The sequence below is a fragment of the Crinia signifera genome, chromosome 12 (assembly GCF_055691185.1).
Source record: "Crinia signifera chromosome 12, ASM5569118v1, whole genome shotgun sequence".
In the NCBI taxonomy this organism is placed as follows: domain Eukaryota; kingdom Metazoa; phylum Chordata; class Amphibia; order Anura; family Myobatrachidae; genus Crinia; species Crinia signifera.
In genome coordinates, this window is record NC_139228.1 from 61,660,117 (window position 1) to 61,676,689 (window position 16,573).

Here is a 16,573-nt window from a genome sequence, read left to right on the forward strand (position 1 = left end):
AGCTGCTATGGGGCCCAGAGCTGAGAGGGGCCACCTCCCCTGTCACAGTTACATGTGTTATATACAGGGTGTAGCTACCATAGGTGCAGGGGGTGCAGCTGCTATGGGGCCCAGAGCTGAGAGGGCCACCTTCCCTGTCACAGTTACATATGATATATACAGTTGTGTAGCTACCATAGGTGCAGGGGGTGCAGCTGCTATGGGGCCCAGAGCTGAGAGGGGCCACCTTCCCTGTCACAGTTACATGTGTTATATACAGGGTGTAGCTACCATAGGTGCAGTGGGTGCAGCTGATATGGGGCCCAGAGCTGAGAGGGGCCACCTTCCCTGTCACAGTTACATGTGTTATATACAGGGTGTAGCTACCATAGGTGCAGGGGGTGCAGCTGCTATGGGGCCTAGAGCTGAGAGGGGCCACCTTCCCTGTAACAGTTACATGTGTTATATAGAGGGTGTAGCTACCATAGGTGCAGTGGGTGCAGCTGATATGGGGCCCAGAGCTGAGAGGGGCCACCTTCCCTGTCACAGTTACTTGAGTCACTTGTGTTATATTCAGGGGTGTAGCTACCATATGAGCAGGGGGTGCAGCTGCTATGGGGCCAGAGCTGAGAGGGGCCACCTTCCCTGTCACAGTTACATGTGTTATAAACAGGATGTGGCTACCATAGGTGCAGGGGGTGCAGCTGCTATGGGGCCAGAGCTGAGAGGGGCCACCTTCCCTGTCACAGTTACATGTGTTATATACAGGATGTAGCTACCATAGGTGCAGGGAGTGCAGCTGCTATGTGGCCCAGAGCTGAGAGAGGCCACCTTCCCTGTCACAGTTATATTATATGTTATATACAGGGGTGTAGCTACCATAGGGGCAGGGGGAGTAGCTGCTATGGGGCCCAGAGTTGAGAAGAGCCACCTTCCCTGTCACAGTTACATGTATTATATACAGGGGTGTAGCTACAATAGGTGCAGGGGGTGCAGCTGCTATGGGGCCCAGAGCTGAGAGGGGCCACCTTCCCTGTCACAGTTACTTGTGTTATATACAGGATGTAGCTACCATAGGTGCGTGGGTTGCAGTTGCTATGGGACCCAGGGCTGAGAGGGGCCACCTCCCCTGTCACAGTTACATGTGTTATATACAGGGGTGTAGCTATCATAGGTGCAGGGGTTGCAGCTGCTTTGAGACCCAGAGCTGAGAGGAGCCATCTCCCCTGTCACAGTTACATGTGTTATATACAGGGGTGTAACTACCATAGATACAGGGGTGTAGCTACCATAGGTTCAGGGGCTGCAGCTGCTATGGGGCCCAGAGCTTTGAAGCACACATGTCCTACCACATACAGGGCCTTATTCTGGTTGGAGCGGCCGGGCCGTACGCGCACGTCCCGGGGTTTTTAATGATCTGCGCATGCGTACATTCGCTAATGCGCAGGCGCGAACACTCCACAACGCTTACGGACGGGTCTCTACGTGCGAAAAAACCTGTACGCGAGTGTACGGGCATTGGGGGCGGCATAGGGGCGTGATGAGGGGAGCGGCCGAAATAATGAGGGAAAATGGGCGTAAATATGGGCGTGCACGGGGGTGTGCACCAAAAATGAGCGGTGCTACTACCGCACGATCGACTAAAGCACCGTTCATTTCGGACACAAAACAGGCGGCCGCCAACCGCCATCTCAAACCACCCCTACAGATACCGCATGCCAGCGTGCGCCTGGGTTAGCTAATTTACGCGGATTACTACCAAACACATACACCTGAATGTAATAAGCAATACTGCAGTCTATTAAGTCCAAACCATGATTTCACTACCTGCAAGCCACACACATCACTCTAACACATTGGAAGCTTATCTTTCTATACTTCTCTACATTTAAAGGTTTGTTTAATTTAAGGTAAGAATCTTTGTAAGACCTGCTTATATATGCAAAGGTAGGTATTTGTTAAACAGTTATACACATTCACTACGTGCTTTCATAGACTTTACACAGTAGCACACTCAATCAACACAAGTCGACATGTGTCAACGTGTTCACTCTAATACAAACATAGGTTTTGTATTTATGATACAATAACATAAACCACATCTAACACCTACAAAGGATGTTTCAGCAATGTTTTAATCCCATGGCCACTATTTTGCACATTAATTAAATCAATCAATTAATTAATTTTCATAATTATAGTTGAAAGGGAAGATATGCTGGTCCCTATATGAAGGGTATGTCAGCGTACACGGACGTACGCTCACTCTCACGAGCGGTGCCATAAGCTGACTTTTCTATTGAAAACAATAGGGACCCGTCCGTGCAAGCTGGCGTACGCTCAGATAGCCGCAAGAAGTCGGTGGGAAGACGGCCGAGAGACGTCCGTAAACGGTGGTGTACGCTCAATTGTACGCCAGTTGTCGGAGTGTAAGGGCTGGCCCGTCCGTGTACGTTGGCGTACGCTCATTTGTACGCCACTCCCCTTCTACGTTGTTTATGCCCGTACGTATGCGGCAGAGTTGTGGGTGGACTTAACCCCAACGGCCGCGTGCGGCTAGCGTACGTTAATAGCGAACGTACGCACGTTTGGCCGCACCGATCAGAATAACCTCCACAGACACAAAGGCCATATTCATCCAGGGACAACTGACCTGCAGGAACAGAGCATTTTGTCCCTCCTGGAATTGGGGAGTATGCAGAATGATAACTACAGCCCACAGTTTGTAAGCTTCCCTGCAGCAGTCACTGAGAATGTACAGTTATACTAGGGCTTTTTACCCTTTGTGAATAACTGCAATAAGTTCTCTCATGTACTAATGTGGAGATCTCAGACAGGCTTCTCTGCCCCCAATTTAAAATATTTTTGAAGAGGTGAAAAACAAATTTTGCAAGGCATGGAATTTCCTGAAATAGGTGCAGCACTAGAAAAACCAGTAATCTGCGTAGAGTCGGTCCCAGGACAGCCAGCAAGTTAGCAATGGCATGCACTGATGTGTGCGAAAGTGACACTGCGCTGACAATCTGAGTGTGAACAAGATGTATTTTTGGCAAAGACGCCTGACTTTAGCAGATGGTCTCAGGAACCAGCGGTTCACCCGCGCCAGGCACCTGCGCATGCACGGTCATTCGATAATCGGAAGGTCTGCAAATTCACGGACCTGCAATATATATTCTGAGTCGGCCCTGATGTCACTGAGATTTCTATCACCACAAAAAACGTGAAATAGTTTTCATTCAATGAAGGGTTAATACATATTTACAATCTCTTGTGTATAACACGGCGATGGTGAACCCAAGGCTGTAGCGCTAATCTAATGGAGGAACACGTGGGTGTCTGAGCTCAGTAATAAGACCTATAGTCTCCCTGTGATCTCACATCCACACAGATGATAGTTATTCTGGGCAAAACTGTTGTTAATTGGAAAGAGCAGAGGAAGCGGAAGTCGGAACAGATTGAGTTATTCATTGCTCAGATCCTGGAAATTGGCGAAATGCAAGAATTAGAAAATGTAGAGAGAAATCGATGGAGACTGAGTAGATTCCGTCTCACTGGATGCCCAATAGAAAAATAAAAACTAAAGACAGTAAATAGAGAGAGAGAGAGAGAAAGAAAGAATGAAAGAGAGAGAGAGAGAGATTGGGAATGCAGTTCATCTAATGAGAAAGTAGATCAGGAATGCAGAGCATAAATCAGGAATGCAGTGCATCGTACAAGAATACAGTGCATAACTCAGTAATATGTAGACCAGGAATGTATAGCGCAAATCGAGAATGCAGTACGTAGATCGGGAATGTGGTGCATAAATCATGAATGCAGTGCGCAGATTAGGAACGCAGCATATAAATCGGTTATGCACTGCACAGAACAGGAGTGCAGTGCATTTATCTAAAATGCAGTGCGGAGATCAGGAATGCAGTGTAAAATAGGAAACCATTTCCATCTTGTAATCGGGGAACTAGGCGGACTGCTGCATTACTGTATGCATGTTGCTTATGCACCCGGTTTAGTTTTACACCCACATTTGGTTTTCCAAAAGACATAATACTTTGCATTTAGGATTATTTCCTTTAAAATGTAGAAGTGAAAACCACAGAAAACCGTCTGCATCCACACGCCACCGCTTAGTAAATCTCCTGCTCGCCCATCTCCTCTTCCGCTGAGCTGCAGCCCGGATGTCTCGGAGTGCAGGCTTCTTCAACTCAGGATGCCGGCGGCCAATTAAAATGCAGCACCAGCTGGTGAGCCAGTCAGAGCTCTTGTACTTGTAGCAATGAGCGCAGCAAAGCAAAGGCAGTCAGGGGGGTGTTGCGGTGGGCAAAATGAGCTGCCAGGGCCCGGGATAGGTGTACCCAAAGCACCCCCCTATTGGTGGCCCTGGCTACACTAATTGGGGGTCGGTGATGACAGGTGTCGATATTGACCTCCCAAAAAACACATGTTGAACTTTTCATGTGGTAACCTTTTCCTTGTAGACATATTGCGGTGTGTCGATATTTTGTTAATGTTGACTTTTTACGTGTCGACCTATTGCCCCTTATTATGGTTCACTCGCAAATGCAAATTCCTTCTCAAATGGACAAACCCATGTGCACTGCAGGTGGGGCAGATGTAACTTGTGTGGAGAGAGTTAGATTTGGGTGGGGTTTTACTTCAAAGCGACATCTATATTGCAGTGTAAAAATAAAGCAGCCAGTATTTACCCTGCACAGAAACAACAGAACTCACCCAAATCTAATTCTCTCTGCACATGTTACATCTGCCCCACCTGCAGTGCACATGGTTTTGTCCATTTGAGAAGGACTTTGCCTTTGCGAGTCACCCAGAATAAGGGCCCTAGACTGTTGACCTGTAACGATAGAGGTTTGCATCCACACTCCATCAAGCATACTGCTACAAGGATGACCAGTTGCACAAACTGAGGTTCAGTGGCAGGCCATGCACAGACCAAGGGGTATATCTACTAAGATGGGAGTTCTATTGAAGATGGGATGTTGCCCATAGCAACCAATCAGATTTTACTTCTTATTTACTCAGCACTCTCTACAAGATAATAGTCAGAATCTGATTGGTTGTCCATCCCATGTTCAATAGAACGTCTTACTTCATAAGTTTACCCCCAAGTGTCTAGGACCAGGTAAAGCTGAGACCTTTTTGTTGAATTTGGCTCCGTTCCCGATTTGAGGTGATGGCTTCCATGCCAAACCCCCCCTCCCCTTACAGCCAGCTGCACCGCTGAGGAAAACACTGTACAAAACACGTCTGTAGCAGATGAAATCTGCATTTTTGTGGGATTTAATTTTGGCAACCTGCGGGTTGGTGAAAAACCCTCTCACACCCATAGAGCAAACAGCGACGTATTTACAGGAAGTGGCAAACTTTCCCCTTCTGTACATGAAACTGCAACCTCCTTGCTATCCTGGAGGAAATATTGCTGGAAGTCAATGGTGGGTATGGCAGCCATATTACATTGTACGGCATGTGAGGTACAGAACCGAACCACGGATCTCAGATCATTGTGCCCTGACTATAATGTATGCATAGCACAAAATGTAAACCCCCCCCCCTCCTCCCAGCTTGTGACCTTGAGACAGATGAAGAGCCAGGAAAAATCATATATTGTAAGAGATGCCTTAAAAGGCCTACACACGGGGAGATGCTGAAGCCTTCTGGGCAATGTAGATTGCTCAGGATCACTCAGCAAGATCGCTGTACAGCGATGTGTCAGCGCTGCACAGCTATGTGTTAGCGCTGTGTGCTGAGCGATCTGTCAGCGACTGTGTTCTTCGGTGTGAACACTAGCCCTGACCGGCGATTAACTAGATTTATCCAACATGCTGAATCTTAATCGCCGTGTTACAGCGATGTGTGTAGGCCCCAATACACTCCGGCAGCTGTCAGTCATGCTACACCCCCCCTCTGCACCCACAAATCATTATTTTTATCTGCAATGTACTTATTATCAGGCAAAGCACACAGACATCTCACTCCCTGCCTTCCAGATCTGACAGAACAATATGTCACATTCAGTGTAATTAGACGCATAATAACCCTGATCTCATCAATAGGCTCATTCTCTGATGTGTATATTAATGAGGTACTCGCTACATGCAAGCGTCAGCTAACACTGTATCAGGCAGAGATAAAAAGCCAATCCGATGGTCTCTGTGACTACCCAGGTTCAAGGTTGGACAGGTGGACTAGCTATACAGGTGGGGTATCCGGATATCCAAAAACTGAAATATAGAAAAAAAAACGTACAGCAGGTTTTCATAAAATCCCAGGGTTTTTTTTAACCCCCGTGCACCTAAACTTTTTGTTTTTCATACTCACCTGGTCCCCCGGCGTAGGCGGTGTCAGTCTTCAGAGGCATCACAGTCCCAATGATGCATTGCGCGGGTGCATCGGTGACATCATGATGTCACCGGCACACTGGCGCAAAGCACCAATGGGGGTGGGGTTGCCTCAAAAGATGGACACCATGAGGACCAGGCGAGTATGAAAAAAAAAGATATTCCTGAAATCCAGAGTAATCCTCTATCGGAAATGCTCCTGGTCCCAAACATTTCGGATCCCCAACCTGTACCAAGCAACCATGCAGGTCCGATGCTACATTAGCATACATAGTAGTCTATGTACTGAGCCTTGGAGAGTGATAGAGTGGACAGTGATAAAGTATCAGCTAATCAGCACCTAACTGCCATCTTACAGGTGGCAATGGATCAAAGGGTCGACGCGTGAAAAAGGTCACCATGTGCAAGGTTGACACAAGCAAAATGACGACATAACAATGGTTGACTCAAGCAAAGGTCAGTCTGAGTTTTCACCGTCGACATGTCTCGGCATGGACCCCCAGATAGTACAGCGTAAATTCGCATGGCTCGCGAGCTTCCGGCACATTCCAAATTGTAGTCCACGTGGATCGTAAAGCTTGAGAATCCATCACTAAAACCAGGAGTAAAAGATACACCTGGGAACAAGGAGATGTTGCTTACATCCAACTCTGCATTGCCCACAATTGCATAGTGGCGCCCTCTCCTGGGGGCACTGATGCAACCATACCTGCTGAGAGCAAGGATGATCACCGTAGTTGACAGATGATTCTGATTGGCTGATTACTTAAAGATCCATCCAAAGCTTCATTCATTAGTATTGTGGCTATATTAAAGTTATACCTTTTGTTACCACTATTTAAGTGACATATAGGGCCTGATTCTGGTTCACTCATTAAGCAGCGGCCGTCTGCTGCTTATCGAGTGGTCTAACTAACAACGCCCGTAACCCGGCTGAACGCTGACCATCGAATCATTCTCTCACCCCTAAGTCTCTTCTAACTTTTATTTCCGTTGATGTTTGGCGTAGACGTGTTGGGCGCTGACATCATGTACGTCAACCACCCGCCTCAAGCAGGCATCGCAACACCTGCTTCTACAGGGGAACGCCCAGTGTTTTTATGGGGACGCAATAGCGCATTAATTCTACCGACATCTGTATTTTTATGCCTATTTGTTATGTGTTATGAGTTATGTTATGAGTTATGTGAAGAGGTAGAACCCCAGATGCTGCAGCGGTTACATTAGATCAGTGGTTCCCAACCCTGGTCCTCATGTACCCCCAACAGTGCACGTTTTCCAGGTCACCCAGCAGGTGCACTCATTATTCAGGCACATTTTAAAAGATCCACAGGTGGAGCTAATTATAGCACTTGTGATTCTGTGTGGAGACCTGCAAAACATGTACTGTTGGGGGTACTTGAGGACCAGGGTTGGGAACCACTGCATTAGATAATGAAGTGGTGAGATTTCGAATGAAGATTCAATAGCGATCAATAGCCCAGTGCCCTGGGAGGGCTGACATAAAGCATCACAGCAGCTGAGTCAGCTGGGGCATACGGGTGACAGCAGGGTGTGTAGCATGAGGGCGGAGGGCCCTGCCTGTGACAGCTTACAGTCTAGGGGACAATAACACAGACTCCTTTCTGTGACTCTGAACGTAAATCTTGTTTATCCTGTTCTTTGCCGGGTACATCTCTGACGCATACTGTACATAAAGCCTGGGGACAACTGAATATCACTGGGAAGCAAAGTATGGCCCGCACAGATATCATTAAGTATTAAAGAATAAAAAACTTTGCAAAACAGAAGGTACATACAGTAGGCTGCTGGGGGTGACCAGCCCAGGGCAAAACTTGGTCCCACCCCGCTAAGTGTCCGGGCACATCTCTAAAATATGAATGCTTTGCTGCACATAACAGGGCTGACACATGACCGGCTGCCCTCTGGACGAGCAGCCTAGATTCCAAGCTAGGCACCGTCCACCCGTGTTCCGGGTCACATTGGCAGCATGTGACGTCACCCCTGCATTGCCCAGACTGCTCCCACAAAATGCAGCGTCCAGTAACCGTAACACCACCCATCCGCCTCCCCCAGCGATCTCCTGTAATTGCAGTTTCAGGGCTGGCACATGCACGATATTCGGCGACTTTCACAGAGCTGCATTAGGATCTGAATCAGGCCCATAACCAGGATTCGGGTCGATGCGCGTTCACATGCAGAAACTCATTATATTCCATACCGTAGTTGACAGATGATTCTGATTGGCTGATTACTTAAAGATCCATCCAAAGCTTAATTCATTAGTATTGTGGCTATATTAAAGTTATACCTTTTGTTACCACTATTTAAGTGACATATAGGGCCTGATTCTGGTTCACTCATTAAGCAGCGGCCGTCTGCTGCTTAGTGAGTGGTCTAACTAACACCGCCCGCAACCCGGCTGAACGCTGACCATCGATAGTCGTTGACCATCGAATCATTCTCTCACCCCTTAGTCTCTTCTAACTTTTATTTCCGTCGATGTTTGGCGTAGACGTGTTGGGCGCTGACATCATGTACGTCAACCACCCGCCTCAAGCAGGCATCGCAACACCTGCTTCTACAGGGGAACGCCCAGTGTTTTTATGGGGACGCAATAGCGCATTAATTCTACCGACATCTGTATTTTTATGCGTATTTGTTATGTGAAGAGGTAGAACCCCAGATGCTGCAGCGGTTACATTAGATCAGTGGTTCCCAACCCTGGTCCTCATGTACCCCCAACAGTGCACGTTTTCCAGGTCACCCAGCAGGTGCACTCATTATTCAGGCACATTTTAAAAGATCCACAGGTGGAGCTAATTATAGCACTTGCGATTCTGTGTGGAGACCTGCAAAACATGTACTGTTGGGGGTACTTGAGGACCAGGGTTGGGAACCACTGCATTAGATAATGAAGTGGTGAGATTTCAAATGAAGATTCAATAGCGATCAATAGCCCAGTGCCCTGGGAGGGCTGACATAAAGCATCACAGCAGCTGAGTCAGCTGGGGCATACGGGTGACAGCAGGGTGTGTAGCATGAGGGCGGAGGGCCCTGCCTGTGACAGCTTACAGTCTAGGGGACAATAACACAGACTCAATTCTGTGACTCTGAACGTAAATCTTGTTTATCCTGTTCTTTGCCGGGTACATCTCTGACGCATACTGTACATAAAGCCTGGGGACAACTGAATATCACTGGGAAGCAAAGTATGGCCCGCACAGATATCATTAAGTATTAAAGAATAAAAAACTTTGCAAAACAGAAGGTACATACAGTAGGCTGCTGGGGGTGACCAGCCCAGGGCAAAACTTGGTCCCACCCCGCTAAGTGTCCGGGCACATCTCTAAAATATGAATGCTTTGCTCCACATAATAGGGATCACACATGACCGGCTGCCCTCTGGTCGAGCAGCCTAGATTCAAAGCTAGGCACCGTCCACCCGTGTTCCGGGTCACATTGGCAGCATGTGACGTCACCCCTGCATTGCCCAGACTGCTCCCACAAAATGCAGCGTCCAGTAACCGTAACACCATCCATCCGCCTCCCCCAGCGATCTCCTGTGATTGCAGTTTCAGGGCTGGCACATACACGATATTCGGCGACTTTCACAGAGCTGCGTTAGGATCTGAATCAGGCCCATAACCAGGATTCGGGTCGATGCGCGTTCACATGCAGAAACTCATTATATTCCATACCTCCCAACTTCAAGGCTCCTTGAAGAGGGACACATTACATAGTTACATAGTAACGTAGTAGGTAAGGCTGAAAAAGACTTGCGTCCATCCAGTTCAAGCTATGTTTTTATACATTATCCCCGGCTGCTGTATAGTATGTTCTGATATTTTAAAGACAGATTATGTTACTTATTTGTACCCATGGATGTTTTTAACCAATAAATGTTTATCCAACCTTATTTTAAACGTATTTATAGTGTCTGCCGACACCACTTCTCCAGGAAGAGAGTTCCAAAGTTTGACTGTTCTGACTGTAAAGAAATTTTTCCTTCTAGTTGAACAAAATCTTTTTTCTTCTAATCTAAACTCGTGCCCTCGCCTCCTAGATTTCTTTCTAGTAGAAAAAAGGGTGTCTGACAGTTCCTTATATTGGCCCCTAATATATTTGTACATGTTGAGCATGTCCCCCCTTAAACGTCTCTTCTCTAATGTAAATAGTCCCAAAATGCTAACTCTTTCCTCGTAGCTTAAATTCTCCATTCCCCTAATAAGCTTTGTTGCTCTTCTTTGGATTTTTTTCTAATCTATGATGTCCTTTTTATAGTATGAGGCCAAGAATTGTACTCCGTATTCGAGGTGAGGTCTCACCAATGCTCTATACCAGGGGTGGGGAACCTCAGGCCCGGGAGCCGTATACGGCCCCCGTAGCCGGTCTGAGTGGCCCGCCTACCCACCCGGCGGCTTTGCCGGGAGTCAAGTACAGGGGAATTCTCCTGAGAGGTCGGTAGTTCTCGCGAGATTCCTCTTAATCAACAGCAGCCGGAGACTGTCAGCCCTATTCAGCTGCAGCCGCCAGAGTGTGGGACGGCTGCAGCAGGACAATTTGTAAGAGATATTTTTACATATGGCCCCCAATGGATTTTTTCCCCATACAAACGGCCATTGGCACAAAAAAGGTTCCCCACCCCTGCTCTATACAGTGGCATAATTACTTTTGAGTCCCTAGTTTCCATGCCCCTTTTAATGCATGCTCGCGCCGAAGCCGCTCTCCCGAAATCATGTTTTCCCATGAGGCCACGCCCCCGTTTTGAAGCTGTGGGGGCATGGCCCAGAGGCTCTGAGAGCCTCTAGCTGTGGGAATAGACGATGTGTGCGTCTATTTAGTGCTGCTCAGCAGCTGACAGGGAGGACTCCCGACAGCTCCCTCCCGCCGCAGGACACTGCCGCGGGATGCAGGAACGTCCCCGAAAACCGGTACGTTCCCACGGGAAGCGGGACTGTTGGGGTATGAGATGAGTATTTTGTAAAGAGCGCTAAAAAATATAAATAAAAAATGTGAAAGTATAAGAAATGTTTTATAGATAAAAAGGTTTGAGTGGTACCTGTGGAATAAACAAGTTAGCAGGTCGCAATGTTTACACCCTTTTGGGGAATGTTTTTTTTTAAATGGTTGGATTTACCAGATCGCTGTCCCTGCCTTACCCTGCCTTGCCTCCGATGTGTTGCGTTTCTGTTTAGTGTAGAGTAGAGGTGGGGTCCAGTGTAGAAGCAGCCGCTTGTTGTTTCTGCTTCTATACTGCTTCACACCTAGCGCAGTAACCACCAAACTTTTTTTTTTGGGGGGGGGGGGGGGGGGGGGTATGAGATGAGTTAATATTGTAATAAGAACAAGCAGTCTCATATCTGTGCTCACAATCTCTATCATCAGATGTTTGTTGAACATGACATAATACAAGATAAAAGATTATTTTTCAGTTCATCACAAATGTAAATAACACAGACAATAATTCCCTCTAACAAATCTAATATGTCAAAGAAAAAAGTTTAGTGACAACGTTGCAATTTGGAAATATTTGCGCTACTATTCCTATTTTACCAAGACTACTGGTACTACTACTGGTAACAGACTACTGTTTACTATACAAATATATATACAGTAGGTGTAACCAATTAACTATACAAGCACATCTGACCTCCGGGGGGGGGGGGGATTCTCTAAACTAAAAATGCTGTAAAAACCCCGTTATCAGGGCTTTTACCGCATTTTGGGATGTGCTAAGCATCCCCCGCCGGCTTATCACGATGGGGGGCATCGCCATAGAAGCCTATGGGCTTGTACCGCGACCCACCACCGCCCCGGACCAACCTTCGCCGCCCCACATCGACCCCCGCCGCCTCGCATCGACCCCCCCTCACCTGTGCCCGGGCAGCACAGTGCTGTGCTGCCCGGACCTGTGACCTCCTCCTCCTCCCTGCACTATGATCCTCTTCAAGGTGCAGGGAGGAGGAGAGCCCAGGAGCAGCAGCGCCGGGTAAGGGAGGGAGGGGAGAGCTGCCGGGTCAGCTCTTAACGCCATAAATATAGCATATGTTAGAGCATATGCGATAATTATGTATGCGATCTGCGGCGGTAAGAGGGCTTGGATGTTAGAGCACCCCCCCGGCTCTGATCCGATGGGCACAGGGCCACAATTCGGATTGGATGACAAACAGATTTTGGCCGATTTCACCCAATTTCTCGGCTGATCTGAAAAGAGTGAAATCGGCCAGAATCGCATAAGTGTATGGGGGCCTTAAAGCATTAGAATATCAACAGCTCGCAATCAACCTGAAGCCAATAAGGACATTTAAATATCTAAGGGACTGGCCACACTAGCCAATCAAAGCATCAAGACACCCATAGTCCAAGCTTTAACCTATAAAGAGCACATGAAGAGCTACGAGGCTCAACCGAACATTAGCCAGTCAGAGTATTTATGTGACAAATGTCAAAGGAACAAACTACAAGAAGCAACAACCTTATGAAACAACAATTCTTATATACAGGGCAGTAGAGAGTAGCCTGGTAGAGTACTTTGCAGGGGGTGTGGTCTAATTGTGGGAGGTGTGGCACCCTTAGAATAAAATACAAAAAAAATGGCACCTCCCTGGCCACTCGGCTGCCCAGCACATAGCGCTATATGCTGGATTGAGAAGAGCTGATTCAGATTCTATTGCCAGGTATCGAGGGCCCCACTGGGTCCGGTAATTAGTACCCCCCTCTCTCGGCGCCAGTGATTATATAGATTCAACTTGTGTACTACTTGCTCAGCAAACCACACTTCCTGCAGAACAAACCTTATCTCTGCAAGTTTCAATTATCTTAATAATGCGTAGAAGCTTCTTTCTCACCAAAGTTCAAACCGATATAGACGGTCATATTTACTGGATGTAACAGAATGCCAGTTTAACATAATAGAGGACATTTCAGAAACCCAGTCCACAGGTAACTGCAAAAGGTTCTGGAACCCATCCCACGCAAGTTGTCAGTTTTGTAGCTCAATATAAACAATTAAAGAAAACAGTACAGTGGTTGCTTACGGTTACAGCACCGTTATGCAGTTGTTTGCACTCACCCATAGGAATAATGTGAAAAATATAAGCTTTCTATATTTTCTCTGTTTGCAAACTCTCTTATGCGCTGAAGTGCCAAAAGTCCTGGAATTGGTGCCTATCATCATGTAGGACCCCCTCTAGCCTCACCGACAGCAAATCAACATGGCATTGATACCACTCTTGCACTGAAGACCTCTGGAGAGATGTTAAACCATGTCATCCTGATAGCTTTCCCCCGTACCTTATGTTTGAAGCTACAGGATCTTGGGTGAAAATGGATCTCTCCACCCATAAATGCTCAATTTGAGTCATGTTGGGTGAACGTGGTGGCCACAGCATTCTTTGGAACTCTCCAGAATGCTCCTCTGACCAGTTCTGGACAACTTGGGACTGATGACACAGTGCATTATCCTGCTGGAAAAGTCCATCATTGTAAGGGTACATGAAGTCCATGTAGGGCTGCAAGTGGTCATCATGCGATGCAACAAAGTGTCAACCGATCAATGACTTGTTCAAACGGACCAGTGGACCCAACACAGTTATGGAACCACCACCAGCCTGCCCAGTGCCTTGTTGGAAACTAGTGTTCATGGCCTCAAGCCGTCTTATGTGACCATATTGCAAGCTACAGAATGCTGCACTGACCTGCTGGATATGCATCTGGTACATCCTGCATTGAATGTAGATGCAAATTTAGCTAGTGTTGCTTGTTTGTTACCAGTGACAATTTGTGCCATACATCGCTGGTCACAATTATTAATCCCCCGTGGTCTGCAAGTGGGCTGAACAATGCTGAGTGGTGATGCTTTCCATGAGGCAATCCCAGTGAGGCAGGAATGTGCTGCTGCCAGTGAGGCAGGATGGGATGTGCTGCTGTCAGTGAGGCAGGATGGGATGTGCTGCTGTCAGTAAGGCAGGATGGGATGTGCTGCTGTCAGTGAGGCGGGGATGTGCTGCTGACAGTGAGGCAGGATGGAAATCTCTTCTTACATTGCTACTATTATGCTTTAGCCCAGTGGTTCCCAAACTGTGTGCCGTGGCTCCCTGGGGTGCCTCGGAGCACATGCAGGGGTGCCTCAGGTTGGTGGTCCATAACCAATTCAAATTGTTTATGGTCAATGTAATGGGCAAAATCAGTGCTTGTGGCTTTCAGTTATAAAATATGTGGATAAACAGAAGTGAATCATGTTCTTGACCACATAACTGGACCTAAGGATAACATTTAAGCACAACTTATTTAATTTAATTATTATTTTTTATTCTTGGTAACAAACTTTTGGCCTAGGGGTGCCCTGAAAAATACTCTGATACTCTAGGGTGCCGTGATTCAAAAAAGTTTGGGAACCACTGCTTTAGCCTGACAATTAGGGGCAACCTGACATTGTATCTCCAAGCCCTGACCATCACCAAACACCAATACTGTCAGGAGGATGGTTGGTTGCTGTCAGCGGCAGTCACAAAACCTACACTTGCCCTACTCACTCAGGGGGTTATTTTGGTTCACTCTTTCTGACAAATTCCTTCTTGGACAAAACCATGTGCACTGCAGGTGGGGCAGATGTTACTTGTGCAGAGAGAATTAGATTTGGGTGTGGTTTTACTTCAAAGTGAGATCTATATTGCAGTGTAAAAATAAAGCAGTCTGTATTTTCACCGCACAGTAAACAAAATTACTCACCCAAATCTAATTCTCCCTGCACATTTTACATCTGCCCCACCTGCAGTGCACATGGTTTTGTCCATCTAAGAAGGAATTTGTCATTAAGAGTGAACCAAAATAACCCCCACAGTTTGGGGAGTTCACCCAGACTCCTAAAGTAGACCCACCTCCAATAACACAGGCACTTCCACAGTAAGTCGGTTGGACCGCAGCTCGATGACTCAATTGCACACCCACCCCCCCAAAAAAAAAAATTCCCACTCGGACCCACTGATTTCAGAGCCATTCTGAGGAGTGCTGCTAAACAATTGACTGAAGAGAGGCGTAAAAGGGCATAGTAGGAGAACATTTAATGAATGGTACTCCATGTTACTGGAGTCACCCTTTTGCAGACACAGGATTCAGCATATAACACATCTGGTTGCCTGTATGTATCGCATAGGAGCCCATCATTGGGGCAAAAGTTACAATGTGGCATTTTGTATCAGCAGGAGATAGGAGGAAGGAAGCAAATATTTGATCATTGCACAGAACTCACTGCTCCCTTGAAGCGTCCTGCGAGGACTATATCACGGCGTATATATATATATATATATATATATAATATTATATATTACTGCAAGCTTAATTAAGTTACACAGTCTCTATATGAAATTACCCTTGCACTGACCCGTGTGCGTACCGATTCAGACATGGACGCAATGGCGACGTTGTAAGCAGTGGAGCACTTTTGCGTTACTGCGTATAAGTCGCACTGCGCTTGTGCTGCAAAGTGACCGGCCAGGAGGGAGTCTCTGTGCTAATTAGTAAACAGATGTGTGTGCCCACTAACACTGGCTGGATATAAAGGTGCAGGTAGTCCTGGATTACAAGGACCATATAAGCACACCCAGGGCATGGAAGCCAGTGAGTCAGTACTTTGCCTGATGTATTATAAGGGGAATATATTTGGGAAATGAAATATATTTGCAGTATGCATGTCCCTTACCATTCATCCAAGGAGCAGTCGGGGTCTCTTCTGCTGTCAGCCTTAAATACACCCTACACTTTAGTTACCCACACCAGTCCAGCAACAGCTGACAACTGATCGCCCTCTAGTGGCAGAACTGGGTACAGCAACTCAGTTCCAACTGTTAACCCTTATTATCCCAATTGACATGAAATGCACAGTAAATACCTATAACAGCACTTACTACCCCAGCAACATGTAACAGCCCCTAAACACAAATAACTAGCAACCAAAAAGAGATTCCAACTGGGTCATGCTAAGTACTTACATGCACTTTGCTGTCAGGTAACCCCTTCACTGCCAGTGCACGGAAGCTACAGAGAGCAGCAGGCAGACTGAGCAAGCCTGCAAGTTGTCTACAGAGAAAGTCAAAGTTCTTTATTTTATTTTTCAATTTGTATTTATAACTCTCATTTCCTTCCTTCCTTCCTCCTGAAACTCAATGCATGCCAGATAAAAGCTCAGATGACTGGGGCTCAGCATGCGCAGAGCAGCTATTTGCATTATGTATGTACAG

The 16,573-nt window shown here is 46.9% G+C and overlaps 1 protein-coding gene across 3 annotated transcripts in view; it reads right to left on the reverse strand.

Annotated features, from left to right (window-relative positions):
* Window positions 1–16,573, reverse strand: part of LBHD2 (LBH domain containing 2) — a 46,081-nt gene that overhangs the window by 29,220 nt on the left and 288 nt on the right. Inside the window, exon 1 of one of the 3 annotated variants that reach the window (XM_083165900.1) lies at window positions 16,325–16,435. The exons of 1 other annotated variant lie outside the window; for it this stretch is intronic. The gene's annotated coding sequence lies outside the window, so the exon portion shown is untranslated. Of the gene's footprint in view, window positions 1–16,035; window positions 16,114–16,324; window positions 16,436–16,573 lie in introns of those variants that run through there. One more of the 3 variants, XM_083165899.1, reaches the window with a different exon arrangement.